At 37.5% G+C, this 22,126-nt stretch overlaps 1 protein-coding gene across 1 annotated transcript in view; it reads left to right on the plus strand.

The window, feature by feature from the left end:
• The window catches only part of COMMD10 (COMM domain containing 10), a 196,581-nt gene that overhangs the window by 11,639 nt on the left and 162,816 nt on the right, over positions 1–22,126 (plus strand). The window lies entirely within an intron of this gene.

The raw sequence follows: 22,126 nt of genomic DNA on the forward strand, positions 1-22,126 counted from the left end.
AGTACTGGGGCAGAGTTGTTTTTTCTTTTTTCTTTTCTTTTCTTTTCTTTTTTTTTAAGATTTAATTTATTTGACAGAAACTACTTGTGAGTAGTCAGAGAGTCAGGCAGAGAGGGTGGGGTGAAGCAGGCTCCCCTCCGAGCAGAGAGCCCAACGCATGGCTCCATCCCAGGACTCTGGGATCATGACCTGAGCCGAAGGCACAGGCTTTAACCCACTGAGCCACCCAGGCGTCCCTTGTTTTTTCTTTTTAATTGCATACCCGAGTGTACGACTTCCAGCATTTTAACTGAATCACAGAATTAGTTTGTTTCTGTATGTCTGTGTTAGTGCCTCACAGAATATATTCAGTATTTGTTGAGCACCAATTAGCGAACGAAGTCAATGGTTTGAGGCAAACACAACAGCTGTGTTTCAGAGCTCTTCAGTAACCTTTACTCAGTGGAGGTTAAGAGGATCATAGAGATTTTGACCTTTTTCTCCTAGTAGGTTCTATTACATAACTGATTTTCAGGTTTACATCCCACTCTGTCTTCCTGGGATCAATCTCACTTGCCTGTGGAGTATTGTCCTTTTATATGTTGCTATTTGGCTTGCTAATATTTTGTTAAAAATTTTTCTGTCTGTGTTCTTAAAAGAAATCAGTCTGTGGTTTCCTTGTGATGTCTTCAGCAGCATCAGGGAAAAATGGCATTGCAAAACCAGCTGGGAAGTGTTCTCCCTCCTCTCTGATTTCCTGTAAGGACCTGTGAAGGATTGGTATTACTGCGTATTCTCCCCGTGTTCCGTGAGAGTTCCTGTACCCGTTACTACTTGGTATTGTCAGTTGCTTTTATCAAAGCTATTCTACTAAGGTTTGTAGTGGTATTTTGTGTTTTTAATTTGTATTTTCCTAGTAACAAATTAAGTGGATGATCTTTTTTCTTAATTATGTTATGTTTACCCAACATAAAGTAGTACATCATTACATACATGTAGTACATCATTAATTTTAGAGGTAGTGCTCCATGATTTATGGCTAGTGTATAATACCCAGTGTTCCATGCCATCCATGCCCTCCTTAACGCCCATCACCAGGCCAAGCCATCCCCCTACCCCTTCCTTTCTAAAACCCTTAGTTTGTTTCCTGGAGTCCATAGTCTCTCATGGTTCATCTCCCCCTCCAATCCCCGCCCCTTCATTTTTCCCTTGCTTCTCCTAATGTCCTCCATGCTATTCCTTATGTTCCACAGATAAGTGAAACCATGTAATTGACTTTCTCTGCTTGACTTACTTCACTCAGCATAATCTCCTCCAGTTTCATCCATGTTGATGCAAAAGCTGGGTATTCATCCTTTCTGATGGTTGTATATATAGACCACATCATCTTTATCCATTTGTCTGTTGAAGGGCACACTTGGGCTGTCGTGAACATTGCTGCTATGAATATTGGGTTGCATATGGCCCTTCTTTTCACTACATCTGTATCTTTGGGGTAAATACCCAGTTGTACAATTGCTGAGTCAGAGGGAAGCTCTATTTTTAATTTTTTTGGAACCTCTACACCGTTTTTCAAAGTGGCTGCACCAACTTGCATTCCCACCAACAGTATAAGAGGGTTCCCCTTTGTCCACAACTTCTCCAACATTTGTTGTTTTCTTGCCTTGTCAGTTTTTGCCTTTCTAACTGGTGTAAGGTGGTATCTCCATGTGGTTTCGATTTGAATCTCCCTGATGGCTAATGATGATGAACCTTTTTTCATGTGTCTGTTAGCCATTTGTATGTCTTCTTTGGAGAAGTGTTCATGTCTTCTGACCATTGTTTGACTCAATTAATTGTTTTTTGGATGTTGAATTTGAGGAGTTCTTTATAGATATTGGATATCAGCCCCTTGTATATAGTGTCGTTTGCAAATATTTTCTCCCATTCTGTGGATTGCCTCTTCGTTTTGTTGGCTGTTTCCTTTGCTGTGCAGAGGCTTTTTATCTTGATGAAGTCCCAAAAGTTCATTTTTGCTTTTGTTTCTCTTGCCTTTGGAGATGTGTCTTGAAAGAACTTGCTGTGGCTGATGTTGAAGAGGTTACTGCCTGTGTTCTGCTCTAGGATTTTGATGGATTCTTATCTCACACTGAGGCCTTTCGTCCATTTTGAGTTTATCTTTGTGTATGGTGTAAGAGAATGGTCGAGTTTCATTCTTCTGCATGTGGCTGTCCAATTTTCCCAGCACCATTTTTTGAAGAGATTGTCTTTTTTCTATTGATTATTTTTTCCTGCTTTGTTGAAGATGAGTTGACCCTAGATTTGAGGGTCCATTTCTGGGCTCTCTATTCTGTTCAGTTGATCTGTGTGTCTGTTTTTGTGCCAGTACCATGCTGTCTTGGTGATCACAGCTTTGTAATAGAGCTTGAAATCAGGCAACGTGATGCCCCCAGCTTTGTTTTTCTTTTTCATCATTTCCTTGGCAATTCGGGTTCTTCGTATGTGCTTGCTTGTCTCCATATATCTTCATGGGTAAAATGTCTGTTTAGATCTTTTGCTTGTTATTTTCACACTATGACAGATAAGGAAGTTCCATGATAGTAATTTAAAGGACAGTCAGGTGTAAATCCCAGCACACAGAATGTATGGGAATGCTTTTGCTCTAGGTTGTTAAAATGTGGGGAGGGTGTTTGTTTTCTTTCCGTTGAGTTTTTGAGTTTTTTATATATTCGGGGTGTGTTTCCTTTCTCCAGCGGGGTTTGGAGATACTTTCTCCTTGTCCATAGGTTTTCATTTTCTTAGCAGTGGCTTTTGCAGAATAAAGTCTTTTAATTTTGATGAAGTTTGACTTCTCAGTTTTCTTTTATCACTCCTGCTTTTGGTTTTGTATCTAAGAATTTGTAGCCTAATGCAGTGTCACAAAGATTTTCTCTTTGTTTTCTTCTTTTTTATAGGTTTATGTTTTACATTTAGCTATAAGATCCATTTTGAGTTAATTTGGTATAACGTGCAGATTAAATTTCCTTTTTTCTGCATATAGTTGCTCATTTTAGATGTTCATTTATGCACATGCAGCATAATTTATTGATAACATCCTTTTGTCACTGAATTGCCTTGGCCCCTTTGTCAAAAATTATTTGATGTATTTGTGTTAGTCTTTCTCTGGACTTTTGTGTTTGGTTCCATTGATCTCTTTGTCTATGCCTATATCATACTGCTTTAATTACTCTAGCTTTGTAGTAAGCCTTCACATCAGGAACTGTAAGTCTGCTAACTTTGGGTTTTATCATAATTGTTTTGCATATTCTAGTTTCTTTGACTTTTCATATAAATTTGAAAAGCAAGTTTTCTAGATCTACAAAAAAATCCAGCTGGGGGGCACCTGGGTGGCTCAGTGGGTTACAGCCTCTCGCTTCGGCTCAGGTTATGATCCCAGGGTTCTGGGATCGAGCCCCACATCGGGCTCTCTGCTCAGCGGGGAGCCTGCTTCCCCCTCTCTCTCTGCCTGCCTCTCTGCCTACCTGTGATCTCTGTCTGTCAAATAAATAAATAAAATCTTAAAAAAAAAAAATCCAGCTGGGAGTTTGATGGAAATTATGTTTAATGTATAGATTACTTTGGGGAAAAATGGTTTCTTAGCCATATTGAGTATAACTCTCCATGTATTTAGGTTCTCTTTGATTTTTTATATCAGTTTTGTTCATTTTTCAGCGTACAGATCCTGCACATACTTTGTTAGACTTGTGCCTAAGTAGTTCTTGTTTTTGGAGTTGTTATAAATGGTAGTATTTTTAAGATTCTGGTTTTTAGTTGTTTATTGCTAGTATGTAGAAACACAATTGATTTTTGTATATTGACCCTGTATTCTGTAACCTTGATAAACTCATTAATTAGTTAGAGCAGTTTTTTTGTGGGTTCCTTGTGATTTTCTTTATAGATAGTTATGTTGTCCGTGAATAGAGATAGTTCATTTCTTCTTTTCCAGTCTGTTCAGCTTTTATTTGTTTTGTTCAGCTTTTTATTGTTTTTTTTTTTTTTTACCCTATTGCATTAAGTAGGACTTTTAATATGATGTTAAGTAGAACTTGCAAGCCTAAACATCCTGCCATGTTTCCAGTATTTAATTAATTAGTTAATTTTTTAAAGGATTTTATTTATTTTATTTTGAGAGAGAGAGAGCGAGTGAGTGAGAGAGCATGAGCAGGATTAGGGGCAGAGGGGTAGAGAGAGAGAGAGGAGCAGACTCCCCGCTGGACAGGGAACCCAGTAGTTTATTTTTGTTTTTATTTCTCTTGCCTAAAGAGATACAACTAAAAAAAAGATAAGTTGCTATGGCTGATGTCAAATATATTTACTGGCTATGATTCCTTCTGGAAATTTTTTGATTATGTGTTTCACATTGAGGTCTTTAATGCATTTTAAGTTTATTTTTGTGTACGGTTGGAGAAAGTGGTTCAGGTTCATTCTTTCTCGTGTCGCTGTCCAGCTTGCTTGGCGCCATGTATCAAAGACACTGTCTATTCCCCATTGTCTGTTCTTGCCTCCTTTGTCATAGGTTCGTTGACCGTATGTGTGGGTTGTTTTCTGCGCTCTCTGTTCTGTTCCGTTGATCTCTGTGTCTGGTTTTTAGCCAGTACCATACTGTTTTGGTTACCACAGCTTGGCAGTATATCTTGAAATCTGGAAGTGTGATACCTCCAGCTTTGTTGTTCTTTCTTAAGATCATAGCAAACATTTCTTTTGTTTATTGTGGGCCAAATACTCGACTAAGTGCTTTGCATCTTGTCAAACCTTTTAATAGTTAGAGTTTGTGTTGAAACTAAAATTGAGGCTTGGAAGGATTAAATAACTGGTTCAGGGTCACGCAGCTGAGCAGGTGGTGGAGCTGAGATTTGACACAGTCGTCACACTCCTGCTCCATCATACGATATTTCCACCTAGGTGTTTGCTGCCACAGTTTTCCCATGTCAGGCACAATGTTTCTGTGCTAGTGTGGTTTACATAGTTCTGTGTGTATGTATGATATCCTTGAAAAGGAAGAAAATAAACCCTTATAAAATAGAATTTTATCAGGGTTTCTGTGTAGCAGAGCAGCTCCCTCACTGAGATCTATTGAAAGTCAGCCCTCGACACAAGGGTTTGCAAAATAAATAAATAAATAAATAAAACAAAAAATAAGGAAAAAACAAAACAAAACAACATATATATAACTTTACCACCTCCCCCCAGTTGGTCTGTGGTGAAACTGACAGGAGAATCAGATCTGTTTCTGAAGCCTTGTTCCTTTTCAGTCATGCTGCCTCTAGCAGCTCGAGTGCTCTGTTCCTTTTTGGCTCTGATAACTATTTAGGCTGTATGTCAAAATAGAGCCCATCATTCAAATTCCAACAGAAATATATGGCAGAGACTTCCTAGGTAATGAACCAAAGGTGTATTTACAACGAATGTGTTTTGGGTAATTTAGGGGCTCACTCGCCTGAACTCCCTATGCAGTTCTTGCACGAGGACATTTCTGGGTAATAATTCCAAATTCAAAGAGTCAGATTCAATTAAGTAATACGTTAAAAATCTTAGGTGTTTATTTTTAATTTCATTTTTAAAAACACCCCTTTTCATCTTTTGCTGTTTAGGGCCAGTAAGTGGGAGGCTGGTTGAAAACTAATCTTAATGGCAGCTTTTTGCCCAATATGATCGAGGGGATTATAAAATTTTATCCCATCTCACTTTTTTTTTTAGTCTACTTTATCTTAATCTCTTTGGAGACTCGAGACTGAAATGTCACCACCACTTATTTGCGTTTTGTTTTCTTCTCTTTAATCAGCATTGCCTACATCCTCCTAAGACGGCTTTCTCTTCATTTTTGTTATAATGCCTCTGTGATGACATTTATTAAATTGTGAATTTCCCTTTGGACAGAACTTGAATCCTGTATTCAATTGTACTCCTCTGACATTCTGTTTAGAGTTCTCTTACAGATATTCCTACTCTACTAAATGTAAAATTTACATTTCAGATATTATTGACTTAATTTGTCTATTTTCTGAGACCTTAATGTGCCAGGAGCTGGGATTTGACACAAGTAATCACACTCACACTCCTAAGCCGTTAAACTGTAACACCTAGGTGTTAGCTGTGTGATTTTTTTTCTGTGTCCTGTGATATTATGGAATATTTTTATTTAATGATATAATTTTCCTCCCCAAATAATTTTACATTCCAAATTTACTCTGCTCCTCTGTAACAGATGTGATGATGAGAAATAGATGTGAGACATATTTTAAGCTCTCCAAGTAGCCTGCTCCTTTTTAAAAAATGCATTTATATGTTTGTTAGGGAGGTTTTAAATACATATTTGACACTTAAATTTGCTTGAAGTAGGTTTAACGTGAATTTCTCCTATTAAGAGTGTTCTTAACTTTACCAATTACATGGCAAACTTATTCACAGTATTTACTTATTTCATTGTACACTCCAGTGAAATCTCATCATATCTTCTTACAGGTTCTTGAGAAATCTCCATTTAAAAATGGGTAGCTAATGTTTCTAAGATCATAATGTTCCTCTAACAGTCCTCAAAATGTATTCCCCTTAAGCCTTTATAGTCCAATTTATTGTTAACTGTTGTTGAATATGTGTTTTTTTATATGGAGTATAAGAAAGTAGGCATTTGGATTTGATATTTATAAAATTTATTGTATTATTTTGCTTGAGCATTTTCTTTAATATCCATATTACTTCATTTCTTTTGGAATTCTATGAATGGATGAATAGCTTTATGTAAAGAGGGCAGGAAAAGCATACTTCATGAAGCTGAATCTTGAAAGACAGTGTATGGCTGTGACCGTGTATTTGAACACTTCTAGGCTTAAATACTTAACATTATCATCTGCACTTATAGGAAAGGTATTTTATTGTAATTATAGTCCACATACAAGCTGAATTTCTGCCTGTTGTTACTTAAGTTGTTAGCATGTTATGAATGAAGTGAAAGGCGTATTTTTGCCATATGCTGGGATTGACTGAATGTTTGTGAGGTTTAAAAGCTGCTAGAGTTAGTTACTGCTTTTTATTGAAATACAATTTACCTGTAGTAAAATGCCCAGATTTTAAGAGTCCGGTTTATGAGTTCAGAAATTATATACACCCATTTTATCACTATCCATAACAAATTAAAGAAAATTACCATCATCTGGAAAATGCCCAGTTTCAATTCCTCCATTCTTGCCCTCACTTTCTGTCACCATAGATTGGTTTTGTCTGTTCTTTGAGTCAGTGTAAATGGACTCGAATGTGTCCGACTCATATCTTCTAACATAATGTTTGGAATTCATTCATGTTACTTGTAGCCTTTATTTATTTATTATTTTATTTTTTTGTCACTGAGTAGTAGTTCACCCTATAAAAATATCACTGTTTATTCATATTCCTGTTGATGGACCTTTGGGTTGTCTCCAGTTTCTGGCTATTGTGAATAAGGCTGTTGTGAACATTTATGTACAAGTCTCTTTGTGGATATATATTTTAATTTTTCTTGGGTCAGTACCACAGAATGGGTTTGCTGACCTGTCCAGAGAAATCTGAGGCTTTCTCTTTGAGCAACCCATCTTCATGGATTGGGGAAACACGTATAAATGTGAATCTGTCGCCTTGTGTGGTTCTTGTCATAAATGAGTTGAATTCCCTTAACTTCTAGCTGCTTTTAGTTGTCCTCCAGTGCTTTCAAATCATTGTTTTTAAGATAGTTTGCCTAGAGGCGCGTGGGTGTCCCAGTTGGTTAAGCGTCTGGATCTTGATTTTGGCTCAGGTTGTGATATCAGGGTCGTAGATCAAGCCCCACATGGGGCTCTGTGCTGAGCAGCAGGATTCTCTCTCTTTCTGGCCCTCTGCCTCTCCCCCATTCTCTAAAAAATAATAGAAAAATAAAATATTTTGTCTAGTGGTTATAATTTTTACTTGTAAGGAGGGTAATGTGGTATAAATGGCTTTCTACCATTATCAGATTAAGAACTCTAAAAGTGATTTTTTAAAATTCTAAATCTTATTCTATCCCTCCTTTGCTCCAAATCCACCAAAGACTTTCCATGAGTTTTACAATAGAAATTAAATTTCTTGTGATTGCTTTTAAGGTTCTTCGTGATCTATAACCCCCTCAGTTCGCTACCTTATCTCGTTGACCTTCACCTCTTAACGTCCTAAACCTGCCTGACTTTGGTCACATCCAGTCTCTTTACTTCAGAAGCTCTTCTCCTGGAGGTCTATTCCCTTTTCCAGCTGTTTGTTCTAATGTCACATTTGTCGTTGAATCTTGCCCTGATCATCATAGTGGAAAGGGCCCTCAGGTCTATGGTACTTTCTTACTTTACTTTTTTTTAACCCACTGAGCCACCCAGGCGCCCCATTACTTTACTTTTTTTAACATAACATTCATTCCCATCTCTCACGTTACATATTTTATTTATTTTTTTAAATTTTCTGTCTCTTACTGAGCCCTAAGCTCTGCAAGAGCATTTGTTCACTATTGTATTTCCATTACTTTAAATAGCCCTTGGAAGATAGTGGGTTCTTAATAAATAGTTGTTGAATGAGTAATTGCACAATATGTCTGCTTTACAAATTGTGCTCTTTTCAAGTGCAGTTTATTAGGTTTTCTTATAAAGAAGGATATTTGTACTTATTGGAGGAGAAAGAACAAACAAGAAGAGATTGTGGATTATACCTTTTTTATTTCCTAGTTTGCTTTTTTTTTTTTTAAAGATTTGTTGATTTATTTAGAGAGTGGAAGAGCATGGGTGGGGAAGGGGCAGAGGTAGAAGAAGAGAGAGAATCTCAAGCAGACTCCATGCTGAGCGTGGGGCTCAATCTCGGGACCCTGAAATCATGACCTGAGCTGAAACCGGGAATCAGACTCTTAACTGACTGAGCCACCCAGGAGCCCTTATTTCCCAGTATTCTTCTTTTTTTTTTTTAAGTTTATTTATTTATTTTAAGTAATCTGTACCTCCAGTGTGGGGCTTGAGCTCATGATCCCAAGATCAAGAGTTGTATGCTCTTTTGACTGAGTCAGCTGGGCACCCCTCCCAGTACTCTTTTGTGTTTTCACTTTGTGAAACCTTTTGTGGTTCATTTTTTTTTCATGACTCTTGAATTTTGCTGGAATCCTTGACTCAACCATTTAAATTTTTTCCATTTTCAAAGTAGAAATAGAGAAATAATGGCTTTAGCTTGAAATGGAGATTCTCCAGGAAAACAAGGTGATGTCATTAGCTGCATTACAGCAATCAATTTAAATAGCTTTAGATCTAAGAGACCCTTAATCAGTCTTATTTGAAACAGAAATGTGTTCTCTGCTTTATAGATAATTGCCTAAAACCAGAACCATTAACAAATTAAATAAAGATTTTACTAATGCCAGAAATTGTGCTGTTAGCAAAATTAGTCTTATTATGTGCATAGTATTCAAAGATTGTTAAATCGAGTTGATGTACTTTTTCAGAGTGTTGCCAATTGTGAGAGCATTAGTTGAATGACATTTCAGTGTCCTCAAACTTGTGCTGTCATTTTCATATGTTCTTAGTAGGCAGTGGGGGCCAACAGTTTGAAGGATGGTTCACTGATGATTTCCCTCATCACTTTCCAGCTTGGATATGAAGACCATGATTAGGTATTCTGGCCATGTTGGTGAGTCAAGGCATATAACGAAGTTCCATGCCACCCTTGCAGGGAGATGAGGTTGACTTTAGTGGCATCTGAACTTAAGGATATAGGTTAGGGGGTATCCCTAAGTTGGATATTTGTAATAAAGCATTTGTACCTCTTATTATGATTTGTGTAGCATCAGCATTAAAAGAAGGGCTTTGGTTTAGTCACTTTCAGATTTTTGATGTCTTCTGAAGATCACCTAACATGTAGCTCTTTGCAGTATGATTTATGCAGTGTGTTTTGTCAAGATGGGCCATCACCCAGGTGCAGGGTAACTCCAGTATTAATTCAGGACATTTATCTGCATCTTTATGATAAGTGGTTGTGTACTCATATTTGTGTCATATGGTCTAATAGTCATCTCTGAGGTCCTGGCATTGTCTTCATGTACTTAGAGACGTTACAACTGAGGCTTCTTTATGTAGGACGCAAGTGGTTGTACGGTTTGGTCCTCGAGGCTTATTGTCCCCTGTTCTTGCAATGACTAGAGGATGACAAAGAGAGAGTGGTGGGAATGGGCAGCTGGACATGTGCTCCCGTTGCATGTACACATTCTTTGGTCACAACCTTTAGTACACTGTATCTTTTAAACATAATGTTATTACATTATAATTTACATAGTGTAAACTGCTTCCTTTTAAATTGTACAGTTTGAGGAATTTTGATAACATGTGCACTCAGGAGATCACTCACGTCATCAAAACACAGAGCATTTTCATCACCTTCTAGAGTTCCCTCAAGCCTGTTGGACATCCCTCTCTCCCCTAACCCTGGCCTGAGGAAACCACTGATGTTTGGGCTGTTTCTGGTTTTTGGCTGTTTTGAATAAATCTGTTAATACTCCTGTTTACATTGTTATATGGGCATATCTTTTCTTTTTAAGATATATATTTATTTGAGAGAGAGAGTACATAAGCAAGGGGAGTGGGAGAGGGAGAAGCCGACTCCCCACTGACTGGGGGAGTGGGAGAGGGAGAAGCAGACACTACCACTCCCCACCCCCACCATGTGGGGCTCAATCCCAGGACTGTGAGATCGTGACCTGAGCTGAAGGCAGACGCTTAACCGACTGAGTCACCCAGGTGCCTCGGACATATCTTTTCATTTGTCTTGGAAGAATACTTAGTGGTGGATTGATTGGGCAGATATAATGACCAAACAGTTTTCCAAACCGATTTTACTAGTTTACATTCCAGCCTGTCATTTTTTTTTCACATATTGGTCAACACTTGGTATTTCCAGTCTTTTAAATTTTAGTCCTTTTAATAGGTGTAAGGATCGTGAACATTAAAGATGTTGAGTATCTTTTTATGTGTTTTTTGGCCACTTGTGTATCTTTTGTGAATGATCTGTTCAAATCTTTGCCCTTTTTTTTTTTTGTATAGATTTCTTTGTCTTACTCTTATTGAGTGATAAGAATTCTTGATACAGTTTGGATACAAGTCCTTTGTCGGTGTATTTATTATGAATATATTATCATCTGGTAGCTTGCCTTTCCTTTTTCTTAATGGTGACATTTGAAGAACAGAATTTCTAATTTTGGTAAAATCCAGTTTACAGTTTTTTTCTTTTATGATTAATGCTTTTTTTTTTTTTTAAGATTTTATGTATTTATTTGACAGAGAGAGATCACAAGTAGGCAGAGAGGCAGGCAGAGAGAGAGAGGGAAGCAGGCTCCCTGCCGAGCAGAGAGCCTGATGTGGGGTTCAATCCCAGGACCCTGAGATCATGACCTGAGCCGAAGGCAGAGGCTTTAACCCACTGAGCCACTCAGGTACCCCTCTGATTAATGCTTTTAATGTTCTATTTTATATCTTTGCCTATCCCAGGATGACAAGAATTTTCTTTTGTGTTTTCTTTCTAGAAGTTTGATGGTTTCAGCACTTACATTTAGGTCTGTGATGCATTTTGAGTTCATTTCTGTGTTGCTGTTAGGAAGGGGTTGTTGTTTGTTTTCTTTCTGTTGAGATAGCTAGTTGTTCCAGGATCATTTACCTTGGCATCTTCGTCAGAGTCAATTGATATGTCTGTATTTCTGTTCTTTTGCCAATGGTGCATTATCTTTATTTCTGTTGCTTTATAATAAATCTTGAAGTTAGGTAGTGTAGCTTTTCCAAATTAAAAAAAAAAGAGAGAGAGAAAACTGCTTTGCCTCTTTCAGGTCATTTCCATTCCATTTAAATTTTAGAATCAGCTTGTTAATTTCTATAGGAAGTGCCTGCTGAGAATTGTGTTGGATTGCACTAAATCTGTAGATCACTTTTGGTGGAACTGACATTTTAACAATATTAAGACTTTCAATTCATGAACATGGTATATCTCCATATACTGGTACTTTCTTTAATTTATTCCAGTAACTTTTGTAGTTTTTCAGTGACCAGGATTTACACAGATTTTGTAAAAATGTATCCCTGTGCTGTAGACTGAATGTTTGTGTCTTCTGACAATTCATAAGTTGAAATTTAACCTTCAAGGCAATGATATTAGGAGGTGGGGCCTTTGGGAGGTGATAGTTCATGGGGGCAGATCCCTACTATTTGGGATTAATGCCCTTATAAAATAAACCAGAGAGAGCTGCTTTATCTCCTTCTGCCATGTGAGAACACGGAGAGTTCAGCAGCCCTCAAGCCACCATGGTGGCACACTGATCTTGGACTTCCAGCCTCCAGAACTGTGAGAAGTATTTATTATTATTAAGGTATATAGTCTGTTGTATTTTGTCATAGCAGCTGGAACAGACCATGACACTATGCATTAGCATGATTTTGGTTGCTATACAAATGGGATTGTATTTTTTTTATATTTTCTAGTTGTTTCTGTTATCTTGAAATACTGTTGATTTTTTACAATAATCTTGTGTGCCATAACTTTCCTAAAATCATGAACTAGTTTCTGAGCTTTTTAGTAGATTTCTTCAGATTTTCTACATACATGATAACATGTTACATCAAAATTGTTTTTGTACATATTTGTTTTCATCACTAGACTTGGAATTTTGAGGACGGAGTTTATAAGTTACTCATTTTTGATTGTCACCAGAACCTAAGATGGTATAAAAGGCAGATCCATACTTCCTGATTTTTCTTCTATCTGGATGCCTTCTGTAGTCATGTTTGCTACTTTCTCCTCATTTGCATAATTTTGCATATTGCCAGGACTCACTTTCCTGGCACTTTCATCTTCTCTGGCCATTTCATCTAGTTGTCAGGGTTTAAATGCTAGCTTATGAAATTTTTTTTCTCTAGCCTGGACCTGCCTACTTGATAATTTTATTGGATGTCTAATAGGCATCTCAGACTTAACATTAAAAAAATAAATAACCTGATCCTTGGATCTTCCTCTTGAAATTATTACTGTAGTTTTTCCATCTCAGTTCATGGTAACTACATTTTGTTTTTGTTTTTTTCCATTTGCACAAGCTGTCTTTTTATCATTTTGCCATTGCTATTTAAAAATGAATAGAAAACCAGGATGAAAGTCAGATTCTCTTGATAAGAAGTGGAGGTTTCTTAAAGTTAATGGAATCATTAGTATCCTGAAAGCACCAAGTTATTTCTCAAATTGAATGCTTGTGTTTGGACTGCTAAATATGTACATAATACTTAAGAAAACCACATAGATAAAACACTGGAAATTGAAGATTTGTCTTAATCCTAAAATATTGCTTGTTATTAGCCATCAGATGAGAGGACTTAACTTTGTTATGTTTTGAGCTTTAGGTACTCCCTCTGGTTAGGACAAAAGTAGGGAACCACTTGTGTTTCTTCTGTTAAATTACTTTGTAATTTAATCACCATTTATAATGTTCATCTACTTGCAAATTCATTCTGAGTTCCACAGGGACGTTTTAAGAATGCAACATTGTAAATTGTCCACAACCACCTTAAAAATGGGGAATAAAATTTGAAATTTCCTAGAGAGCCTCCAAATGGTAGACTGTGTAACATTTTGCTAATTTGATTAATGAATCTTTTTGAGCTGATAATAAGTACCTTCTTCATAGTTGTTAGCATTTTTCTTTCCAAAGAAGGTAAATAACTGAGGGAAAATAATCTGTATACTCTTACTGGTATATAGAACATTTCCAGTGAAATGTACTCCTTAATTGGTAGTGTCAATTTGGATTTTTTTGTCCTTTGGCCTGTGTTCCCTGAGGAGGTAAATCTCCATACATTATAATGGAAAAAGTGGAAATTTCTCTGTTTTAGAAAAATGTAAAAATTACTCTGGCTCTATCATTTTAAATAAAGATTAATTGCATATACATACATATACCCATGCTGTTACTGAAGGATCATGAATATGACCTTTTATATATTCAGAAATTGATTTTCCCAGCAGGTATTGCTTTCTTGGTGGTACATATTTATAATGAGAAATGCTTCAAAGAAGCTAACCTTATTAAACATATTACATTGAATTGAGAAATTCCCTTTTACCCTGTGTGAAAGATGTGGAAGAAGTTCTTTATCTCATGCTTTATTTTTATCCATGTAATTTTGGGAAACAAAGAATATGGAAAAACCACTTAGAATTATAGAGACCTTGTAGAGCAGTAGGTTTTCTTTAAATGCCATAATCTTGTACCTAAGAATGAGGTATAAATATGAATTTAGCAGAATTTCCATAATTATGTACATTTATTAATAATCTTTCTCCTCTTCTCCATGCTAGTGAACTAGCCTTTTGATAATGATAGATATACATGCAGTAGGAAGAAGTAATACAGAAAGATCCCATGTACCCTTCACCCAGTTCACCCCAGTGATAACATCTTGCTTAAATACAGTGCAACATCACAAGCAGGACAGTAACATTCCTACAGTCAAGATACAGGATATTTTCATTACCACGAGGTTCCCTGATGTTACCTTTTTCTTTTTTCTTTTTTCCTTTGGTCTCATGTTACCTTTTAGGGCCATACCACTTTTCTCTTATGCCCACCCCACACCATTTAGGCAATTATTAATTTCTTTGGTATTTCTATAGTTTCTGTGATTTCAAGAAGTGTAATATAAATGGAATCATACAGTATGCAATGTTCTGGGCTTGACTTTTTTTTCCATTTACCATAATTCTCTGGGTATTCATTCTGATTGTTAGAAGGTTTGTTTTGTTTTGTTGAGAGAGAGAGGTGGAGGGAGGGACTGAAAGAGAGCAGGGAGAGAGAATCACAAGGGAACTCCTCCCTGAGCACAGAGCTCAACACAGGGCTTGATCTCAAGACCCTGAGATCATGACCTGAGCTGAAATCAGAAGTCAGATGCTTAACCATTTGAACCACCCAAGCTCCCCTCTGGTTGTTAGAGGTATTAAATGTTCATTCCTTTTTATTGCTATGTAGTATTCCCTGGCATATATAAAAAACAGATTAATTAAGTACATAGCTTTTGAAAGATATGAGTTGTTTTCAGTTTTATGGTTAAAAATGAAGTTGCCATGGATATTTATGTTTAGGTTTTTGCATGAATGTAAGTAATTACTTCTCTAGCATAAATACTCAAGAGTGCAGTTTCCTGGTGGTATGGTAGTTATATGGTTAGTTTCATAAGAAACTCTCAAACAGTTTTCCAGAGTGCTATATCATTTTGCATTCTCATCAGCAGTGTATGAAGGATCCACTTCCTCTGCATCCTTTCCAGCATTTGGAGTTGTCACTGTTTTTTATTGTGATCGTTTTGGTAGGTGTGCAGTGATAGCTCATTGTGGCTTTAATTTGCATTTCTTGGATAACTAATGACGTTGAACGTTTTTTTCTTGTATTTATTTTGCCATCTGTATATCCTCTTCAGGGAGATGTCTCTAGGCTGTTTGCACATTTTCTAATTGGATTCCTTTTTTTTTTTTTTAACTATTAAGTTTTGAAAGTTGTTTCTGTATTTTAGAGACTTATCCTTTCAGCTATGTGGTTTGCAAATGTTTTCTACTAGTCTGTAGTTTGACTTCTCATAGGGCTGATTGCAGAGCAAACATTTTTCATTTTGTTGAAGACCAAATGATCAGTTTTTCTTGGAATGGATTTTGTTTTTAGTGTCATGTCTCAGAACTTTTTCACCTGCCTTAGACCATTTAAGCACTCTTGGCTTAGCTATTTTTTTTCCCCCAAGAAGTTTATAGTTTTATATTTTTTATTTATGTCAGTGATCCCCCCCCCCACCTTTAAAAAAAAAAAGATTATTTATTTATTTATTTGTTAGAGAGTGAGACAGCATGAGCATGGGATAGGGTAGGGAGAGATGTAGACTACACGCTGCCTAGGGAGCCTGATGTGGGACTCACTCCCAAGACCCTGGCACCATGGCGTGAGCAGAAGGCAGACACTTAACTGACTGAGCTGCCTGGGTGCCCCCATGATCCCTTTTGCATTAATTTTTACATAATGTGTGTCTTGGTTGAGGTTAATTATTTTGCCTGTAGTTCTTGAGGTCTTAGATCATGGATTTAAGATTTTTCCTCTTCACATTTAAGTATTTGGTGCTTTAAATTTTCTTCTCAGCATTGCTTCAGCTGTAGCCCACAAATTTTGATACATCGTGTTTTTATTTTCAAGTAGTTCAGGGGGTTTTCCTTGAGACTCTGTGATTATTTAGAAGTGTGATGTTTAGTTTCCAAGTGTTTGGAAATTTTACTCTTTTTGTTACTGATTTCTAGTTTAGTACTATTGTGGTCAGAAAACACTTCTTGTATGATTTCAGTATTTTTATTTGTTAAGGCATATGTTTTATGGGCCACAATGTGGTCTATCTTGGTATACGTTTTTGAGTGTTTGAAAAGAATATGTATTCTGCTGTTGTTGAGTGAAGTGTTCTATAAATATGAGTTAGATTGTTTTGGTTGATTATGTTGTTGAATTCTTTATAGGCTTGCTGATTTTCTGTCAAGTTATTCTATCAGTTGTTGAGAAACAAGTTTGAAGTCTCTAACTTTAGTTCTGGATTTGTCTAGTTCTTTTAGTTCTATCAATTTTTGCTTGACATATATTGCAGGTCCAAGACCTTTAGCGTTGTTAGGTCTTGGTGTATTGGTCCTTTTATTGTTATTCAGTGTCCTTCCCTGTCTTGTATAATTTTATAGCCCTCCCTGCTTTGTTTTGATTAATGTTTACATGATACATCTTTTTCCATCATTGAACTTTCAAACTGCCTATGTCGGTATCTTCAAAGTGTTTTTCCCAAGACAGCGTGTAGTTGTGTCATTTTTAAAAATTGAGATCACATTGGCCTATAACATTATATCCATTTCAGGTGTGTAATGATTCAGTATTTATATATCTTATGAAGTAATCACTAGAGTAAGTCTAGTTAATGTCCATCACCACACATAGTTAGCAGTTGTTTTTCTGTGATGAGAGCTTTTCAGATACACTCTCTTAGCTACTTTCAAATATGATGCAGTAGTATTAACTGTAGTCACCATGCTGTACATTATATCTACAAGATCTATTTATTTGTTTCCTGCAAGTTAGTACCTTTTTTTTTTTGATGAATGTGATTTTTAAAAAAAATTTTTATAAACATATAATATATTTTTATCCCCAGGGGTACAGGTCTGTGAATCGCCAGGTTTACACACTTCACAGCACTCACCATATAGCACATACCCTCCCCAATGTCCATAAACCCCCCCAAACCCCTTCCCCCCAGCAACCCTCAGTTTGTTTTGTGAGATTAAGAGTCACTTATGGTTTGTCTCCCTCCCGATCCCATCTTCTTTCATTCATTCTTCTCCTACCCCTTTAACCCCCCATGTTGCATCTCCACTTCCTCATATCAGGGAGATCATATGATAGTTGTCTTTCTCCGATTGACTTACTTCGCTAAGCATGATACCCTCTAGTTCATCCACGTCGTCGCAAATGGCAAGATTTCATTTCTTTTGATGGCTGCATAGTATTCCATTGTGTATATATACCACCTCTTTATCCATTCATCTGTTGATGGACATCTAGGTTCTTTCCATGGTTTGGCTATTGTAGACATTGCTGCTATAAACATTCGGGTGCACGTGCCCATTGATTGATTTGCAGATGTTGAACCAACCTTGCAGCCCTGGAATAAATCCCACTTGGTCTTGGTGAATAATCCTTTTAATGTACTGTTGAATCCTATTGGCTAGTATTTTAGTGAGAATTTTCACATCTGTGTTCATCAAGGATATTGGTCTGTAGTTCTCTTTTTTGATGGGATCCTTGTCTGGTTTTGGGATCAAGGTGATGCTGGCCTCATAAAATGAGTTTGGAAGTTTTCCTTCCATTTCTATTTTTTGGAACAGTTTCAGGAGAATAGGAATTAGTTCTTTAAACGTTTTGTAGAATTCCCCTGGGAAGCCATCTGGCCCTGGACTTTTTGTTTGTTTGGAGATTTTTGATGACTGTTTCAATCTCCTTACTGGTTATGGGTCTGTTCAGGTTTTCTCTTTCTTCCTGCTTCAGTTGTGGTAGTTTTTATATCTCTAGAAATGCATCCATTTCTTCCAGATTGTCAAATTTGTTTGCATAGAGTTGCTCATAGTATGTTCTTATCATTGTTTGTATTTCTTTGGTGTTAGTTTTGATCTCTCCTCTGTCATTCATGATTTTATTTATTTGGGTCCTTTCTCTTTTCTTTTTGATAACTCTGGCCAGGGGTTTATCAATCTTATTAATTCTTTCAAAGAACCAGCTCCTAGTTTCGTTGATTTGTTTATTGTTTTTTTGGTTTCTATTTCATTGATTTCTGCTCTGATCTTTATGATTTCTCTTCTCCTGCTGGGCTAAGGGTTTCTTTCTTGTTCTTTCTCCAGCTCCTTTAGGTGTAGGGTTAGGTTGTGTACCTGAGACCTTTCTTGTTTCTTGAGGAAGGCTTGAACCGCTATATATTTTCCTCTCAGGACTGCCTTTGTTGTGTCCCACAGATTTTGAACCGTTATGTTTTCATTATAATTTGTTTCCATGAATTTTTTCAATTTTTCTTTAATTTCCTGGTTGACCCATTCATTCTTCAGAAGAATGCTGTTTAGTCTCCATGTATTTAGGTTCTTTCCAAACTCCTCTTGTGATTGGGTTCTAGCTTCAGAGCACTGTGGTCTGAAAATATGCAGGGAATGATCCCAATCTTCTGATACCGGTTGAGGCCTGATTTAGGACCGAGGATGTGATCTATTCTGGAGAATGTTCCATGTGCACTAGAGAAGAATGTGTATTCTGTTGCTTTGGGATGAAATGTTCTGAGTATATCTGTGATGTCCATCTGGTCCAGTGTGTCGTTTAAGGCCTTTATTTCCTTGTTGATCTTTTGCTTGGATGATCTGTCCATTTCAGTGAAAGGAGTGTTAAAGTCCCCTACTGTCATTGTATTATTGTCGATGTGTTTCTTTGATTTTGTTATTAATTGGTTTATATAGTTGGCTGCTCCCATGTTAGGGGCATAGATATTTAAAATTGTTAGTTCTTCTTGGTGGACAGACCCTTAGAGTATGATATAGTGTCCTTCCTCATCTCTTATTGTAGTCTTTGGTTTAAAATCTAATTGATCTGATACAAGGATTGCTACCCCAGCTTTCTTCTGATGTCCATTAGCATGGTAAGTTGTTTTCCACCCCCTCACTTTAAATCTGGAGGTGTCTTCGGGTCTAAAATGAGTTTCTTGTAGGCAACATATAGGTGGGTTTTGTTTTTTTATCCATTCTAATACCCTGTGTCTTTTGACTGGGGCATTTAGCCCATTAACATTCAGGGTAACTATTGAGAGATATGAATTTAGTGCCATTGTATTGCCTGTAAAGTGACTGTTAATGTATATTGTCTCTGTTCCTTTCTGATCTATTACTTTTAGGCTCTCTCTTTGCTTAGAGGACCCCTTTCAGTATTTCCTGTAGAGCTGGTTTGGTGCTTGCAAATTCTTTCAGTTTTTGTTTGTCCTGATAGCTTTTTATATCTCCTTCTATTTTCAATGATAGCCTAGCTGGATATAGTATTCTTGGCTGCATTTTTTTCTCGTTTAGTGCTCTGAATATATCATGCCAGCTCTTTCTGGCCTGCCAGGTCTCTGTGGATAAGTCTGCTGACAATCTAATATTTTTACCATTGTATGTTACAGACTTTTTTCCTGGGCTGCTTTCAGGATTTTCTCTTTGTCACTAAGACTTGTAAATTTTACTATTAGGTGATGGGGTGTGGGCCTATTCTTATTGATTTTGAGGGGGGTTGTCTGCACCCCCTGGTTTTTGATGCTTGTTCTTTTGCCATATTGGGGAAATTCTCTCCAATAATTCTCTCCAGTATACCTTCTGCTCCTCTCTCTCTTTCTTCTTCTTCTGGAATCCCAATTTTTCTAATGTTGTTTTGTCTTATGGTGTCACTTATCTCTTGAATTCTTCCCTTGTGGTCCAGTAGCTGTTTGTCCCTCTTTTGCTCAGCTTCTTTATTCTCTGTCATTTGGTCTTCTATATCACTAATTCTTTCTTCTGCCTCATTTATCCTAGCAGTGAGAACCTCCATTTTTGATTGCACCTCTTTAATAGCTTTTTTGATTTCAGCTTGGTTAGATTTTAGTTCTTTTATTCCTCCAGAAAGGGCTTTTATATCTCCCAGAGGGTTTCCCTAATATCTTCCATGCCTTTTTTGAGCCCGACTAGAACCTTGAGAATTGTCATTCTGAACTCTAGATTTGACATATTACCAATGTCTGTGTTGATTAGGTCCCTAGCCTTTGGTACTGCCTCTTGTTCTTTTTTTTTTGGTGAATTTTTCCGCCTTGTCATTTTGTCCAGATAAGAGTATATGAAGGAGCAAGTAAAATACTAAGAGGGTGGCAACAACTCCAGGAGAATATGGTTTAACCCAATCAGAAGATGTCCCAAATTGTGAGTGGGGGAGAAAGGGGGAAAAAGAGGTTCAGAAAGAAAAAAAAAAAACAAAAACACAAGAAAACGAATAAAGAAAAAATATAAAAAAGGAATATATATATATTAGATAAACTAGTTAAATGTTAAAAAAGAAAAGGGTAAAAGTTAAAAATTTAGCAGAAGAAGAGAAAAAAATTGAAAAAGAAGAAAAGTTAAATTAACTGCAAGACTAAAGATTCATGGGGAGAAAGCCATGAGTTCCGTGCTTTACTTTCTCCTCCTCTGGAATTCTTCTGCTCTCCTTGGTATTGAAACTGCACTGCTTGGTAGGTGAACTTGGTCCTGGCTGGATTTCTTGTTGATCTTCTGGGGGAGGGGCCTGTTGTAGTGATTCTCAAGTGTCTTTGCCCCAGGCGGAATTGCACCGCCTTTACCAGGGCGGGAGCTTTTGTCCCCTGAGCGGTTTCGGAGAGAGGACGGGAATACAAATGGCGGCCTCCTGGTCTCCGGCGGGGAGGAGCCAAGAGCCCGGGGCCCCACTCCTCAGTGCGCCCTCAGAGAACAGTGCCCAATTATTCCCATCTCGCTGGCCTCTGGCCGCGCTCTGAGCTCACCGAGCCTGCAAATGATTCTAGGTAACCCCGAGCTGGGAACTCACTTCTCAGCTCTGTCTCTGTAGCCGGCTTCCCCGTTCTAATACCTGCAAACTCTGCGACACTCAGACACCCCTGATCCTTCTGTGACCCTGCGGGACCTGAGGCCACGCTGACCCCGCGTGGGCTTCACCCCGGTTTAGCCTCTGGAGCGATGTCCCTCAGCGGGACAGACTTTTAAAAGTCCTGATTTTGTGCTCCGTTGCTCTGCAGCTTGCTGGGAGCCGGCCCCTCCCCCACGGTCTATCATCTTCCTGTCGCTTTGGATTCACTTCTGCACAAGTCCTACCTTTCAGAAGGTGGTTGATTTTCTGTTTCTAGAATTGTTGTTCTTCTTCTCTTATCTCCTCTTGGATATGTAGGTGTTTGCAATCTTTAGATAAGCTATCTAGCTGATCTCCTGCTAGCTGAAGTAGTTTCAGCCTGCTACTTCTCCGCCATCTTGACTCATCCACCAAGTTTGTACCTTTTGATAACCTTCATTCATTTCACCCACCTGCCTCCCCACCATGGCCCTCTACATCTGGCAACTCCAGTCTTTCTTTGTAGCAATGGGTTTGGTGGTGGTTCGTTTTTTAGATTCCGCATATAAGTGAGGTCATACGGTGTATATTTTTGAGTTTGACTTATTTCATTTATATAATGCCCTCAGAGTTTACCCATGTTGTTGCAAATGGCAGGATTTTCTTCTTTTTTTGTGGTGGAATAATATTCCTCTGTGTGTGTGTGTATCTCATTTTCTTTAGCCATTCATTGTTCTTGGACACGTAGGTTGTTTTCACATCTTGGCTATTGTAAGTATAGCTGCAGTGGACATGGGGTTATGGGTATCTTCTTGAGTCAGTGGTCTCAGATAAATAGCCACTTTTTAATAATCACTGAGTCTGATTGCTGGATCATATGTAGTTCTATTTTTAATTTTTTGAGGAACTCCATATTGCTTTCTGTAGCAGATGTACCAGTTTACATTCTCATCAGCAGTATACAAAGGT

This window comes from Mustela erminea, chromosome 3 (assembly GCF_009829155.1).
Source record: "Mustela erminea isolate mMusErm1 chromosome 3, mMusErm1.Pri, whole genome shotgun sequence".
In the NCBI taxonomy this organism is placed as follows: Eukaryota; Metazoa; Chordata; class Mammalia; order Carnivora; family Mustelidae; genus Mustela; species Mustela erminea.